General features: G+C 34.9%; 1 long non-coding RNA gene across 1 annotated transcript in view; it reads right to left on the bottom strand.

Annotated features, from left to right (window-relative positions):
* Positions 1-877, bottom strand: part of LOC149135470 (uncharacterized) — a 15,583-nt gene extending 14,706 nt beyond the window's left edge. Inside the window, exon 1 of the long non-coding RNA XR_016241787.1 lies at positions 1-877. This exon is cut by the window's left edge and continues 138 nt beyond it. This is a non-coding gene — a long non-coding RNA (uncharacterized LOC149135470).
* Between the last annotated feature and the right edge of the window lie 3,375 nt (positions 878-4,252).

A 4,252-nucleotide genomic window follows, 5' to 3' on the forward strand; every position in this document is an offset into this window, starting at 1 on the left:
GATGGAAATGATAATGAAATTCAACAGATACTAGATATTTATTGAAGGGTCAGCATGCAGTTCTAGAAATTAACCTACTCAACATTATAAACGTCAGAAATGACAGCCAAAAAATAAACGAATGTTTTTTTCTTTTGGGGTTGAATTCCGCCATAGAAATTCGTGTAGATAAGATGAAAATAAGGTAATCTTCAAGTTTAGGGAGGTAAAAAAAAGTAAATAAAAATATTCCGGTCTTCCACAAGGCATTTTCGATCTCTCAGTTAACTTCAATCAAATCACGTGTGTGATTTATTTTTATTTACTTTTTTTTTATCCCTAAACTTGAAGACTACTCCCTAACCGTAACCCTAAAACCCTAACCCTAACACCCTAGTGAAAATCGTGCGGGTGTTAATCTGAAAAATTACCCACATTTGTAATGAAGTTCAGTAATTTTGCAATGTGTTGTCCTGTCGGTCAAACTAAAGCGTGCATGTTCTGAGACGCCTTACGGGAGTCAAGAAACAAAAGGAAAATAGTGTAATAGATGCTTTTAAAAAGAAAAAAAGGATTTTATCCCTTATATGTATACTGTTCAGTATCTATGCGTTGAATAAAATCTATCTTTCTACTTGTACTACCATACATTTCAGCGCTTCGAAAAACAAACCTGTTTGTTTACATACAGCGTAACTAAAACAAAAGTTTAATCTATGACATTGTATGCATAAGAGAAAGTAAGAGTTATCGTTCTTAAACGTTCATAAGAGAAAGTAGGAGTTGAAAGGATTTGTAAAGGTCGTAGGAAGAGGAAATTTAGGTTTTATTAGAGGGGGGAAATGTTATTTTGCGCAGTTTAATGGATTTTATTGGTAACTGTGATTGATTTTGAAGGAAAAAATGACGCAGTTACCTAGGTTATGGTATTTAGAATATTAATTCTGATTGTTTTATTCAAGAAATTTGGAATTGTGTAAATGTATGAATTGGATACACATACACGCACACTCACAAACTCAGCTATATATATATAGATATATATATATATATAAATATATACAGACATAAATACGTATATATATAGATATAAACACACACACACACACACATATATATACATATATATATAGGGAGAATTCACAAAAAAAAACAAAAGATGAAGACAGGTGGTGTAGAAAACAAACAGATGTATTAGTATAATGCTCGGGAAGTGAAAATGTCTTTAACGTTTCAAGGAGCCTACGCTCTTCCACAGAAAGGAACACAAAAAGAAACAAGGAGAGAAAAAAATCTGTGTAGTGGCTAGTGATCTATCATGGCGAATGCCGGACAGAAGGGTCACACAGGAGAGCTAAGAAGAAGGGTAGATAACAAAGTAGTAGTGATCCCAAAACGAAGGTGCGCGTGTGTGTAAGAGAGTACTATGTGCGTGTGAAAGAGGGCTGGTGATCTTGACGTGTGTGTGTTTTATGTATGCTTGTATGTATATATACAAAGGGCTTCCAAACAGTTCCCATCCATCAAATTGATTAGCCAAAGGCTATAGTAGAAGGTACTTGTCCATGGTACTGTGCACTGGGACTGAACTCAAAACCATATGATTGCAAAATGACATCATAACCACACAGTCATGCCTGCAGTTTTTTTTAGACAATTCTATAAAAGAGTGATTTCAGAATGAAATAATAAATAAATAAATAAATAAATAAATAGACAATGGTTTTTGAAACTTAAGACTTGAGCCAGGGTCTAAATTACAAAATATTTTTGAATAAGGCTGAAGGTTTGTTTCATTTATGGTTATAATAATAAGTTTGGTCATCAGTAAAATTATTAAGTAATGAATAAAAACATAACTACAGCAAAACCACCGGTACCTCTTGCCGCCGCCGCCACCATCTCCCCACACACCAACAACAACAACAACAACACCTGCTGCTGCTGCTACTACTACTACAACCATCACTACCACCAGCAGCATTCCTGCAGATGCTGTTAATACTGCTTGTGCTAATACATTCAGGGAAACAAGATTAACTTTCTTATCCACATTATCTCGTGCGACTATTATATATATATGAGTGTGTTTGTGTGTATGCACAAATATGTAAACATATATGCACATACAGATACACACACACACACACACACACATATATATATATATTTATGTGTATGTGTGTGGATACATATATACAAGAATGTATGCATATATATATATATATATATATATAAAATGTACAGATATATGTACAGACATAAAACATGATGCACATTCATAATGACAATTATATATTTTTATATATATATATATATATATATATATATATATATATATATATAGACATGGCATTAAATGATGATGATGATGATTCACTGATTCACACACCATGCATGCTGCCACACACATGTAAATGCATGCATGTTTGAATACAAGTGACAGTTGGAATTAAATTTAAAGAAACAAGTTGGTGTGAAGGAATTGGTTTAGAAAGTTCCTCAATTCGTAAAAAAAAAAAAAACTAATAAAAAAGCAAGACAAAAAAACCAAAGTGCTAGTCTTCATTGGTGCCAAGCTGGTGCCATTAGTCTAACATTGCATGATGGTTAGAGGCTGATGGGTGGGGTGGGGGTAGGATGAGCTGATAATTTATTCAGGCTGTTTAGTGTCTGTCTTCATTGATATGCTATAATAGAACTGTGTAAAGTAAAGCGTGTTGTGAGAGCTTTGAAATAACGGAGGGCAGGGTTGTATTGATAGCTGGAAGAGAGGGTCGAAAAGACATTATTGAGGTATATTGTATCTATATCTTGTTACTCGCTCCCACTGTTTCTTCCTTCTCCCTTTGTTGGTGGTTTTGAGACTGGACTTTGCAGCAAAATCTCTATAGAAGTAATTTGTGTGGTGGTGGGAAAGAAATGGTGAGGTGTAACATAAGACATGGATAGGATGGTTTGATAGATTTGCTGATTTTATTTAGTATTTGTTTGAAAATATGGCGGGTGTGTGAGAATTTTTAATTTATATTCTTTCTTCTTCACACACACACACACACACACACACACTCTCTCTCTCTCTCTCTGTCTCTCCATCACCAAACTTTACACTGTCTGTTCACATTGCAAGGACTGCTTCACCACTACATTGCCGAAACCCCTAACATCTTTCAAGAAAGGTAGATATATTGATAAATAGTTATACAAATAAGCAAAAACGAAATAAACAAGAATAGGCATAATAAGGGTATTTACATGGAAAGCTGCATATTCAAATGAATGAATGAGGTACATCAAGTCTTATCTTTACAGCTGTTTTGGATAAACATAGACTGGTGTCAAATCCATGTATATTACAGGGTGCTAAAAAGTTCCTGGCCGTAAGGGTATCATGAAAGGCTTGGTTGGAGGCCCAACCTTCTGAGTTCTTTTACAGGGTTTAGAAAAACTGAAGGACTGCTGCAAAAAGTGTGTGAATCTGAGATGGGAATATGTTGAATAAAATCAGAATTAACTGATCCTCCCGTATTTTCTTTTACTCAAAGCCAGGAACTTTTCAGCACCTGCTCTTATGTTATAAAGTCCAAAAATATTGTAAGTAAATGGATTAACATGGAATTTTAGGGATCTGCGATGTGAAATCATGTTCTCCTCATCAGAAGATTCTGGCAAACAGTGTAATGTACAGTTAGTAATTTTTCTGTTGTAGGCACAAGGCCTGAAATTTTGGTGGAAGGGGATAGTCAATTACATCAACCTCAGTGCTCAACTGGTATTTATTTTATTGATCCTGAAGGGATAAAAGGCAAAGTCCTGAGTTCAAATTCCACCAAGGAATTTGAACTCAGAATATAAATATGGATGAAATGCTGCTAAGCATTTAACCTGGCCTGCTAACGGTTCAACCTCCTCACAGAGTTAGTACTGAGAAGACCTCAGTTGACAGCATAAAGGCAAAAAAAAACAAAAAAAAAAAAAACCCCAGCTAAAATAGGTTATCAAAATAAGAAAGCTAGATCAAAAGGAGGCTAGTGTCTCATGAAGAGGAGATTAATAGTGAGAGATGAAGTATTGAAGTAGGCAGTCAACATGGAGATACAAATGGGTGCATAGCATGGAGTAAATCAAGGTCAGTCACAGAGATAAAAAAAAAGACGTGAATAAAAAATAAAATATAAAAGAGCCATTAATAAGGTGTCAGTTACACCAAAGGTACAGGTTAATTGGATGGGAGGGAGCAGAGGATATATGGTGTGCTGGTAGGAGTGGGTGG

This window comes from Octopus bimaculoides, chromosome 5, assembly GCF_046866305.1.
Source record: "Octopus bimaculoides isolate indiv1 chromosome 5, ASM4686630v1, whole genome shotgun sequence".
NCBI classification, from domain to species: domain Eukaryota; kingdom Metazoa; phylum Mollusca; class Cephalopoda; order Octopoda; family Octopodidae; genus Octopus; species Octopus bimaculoides.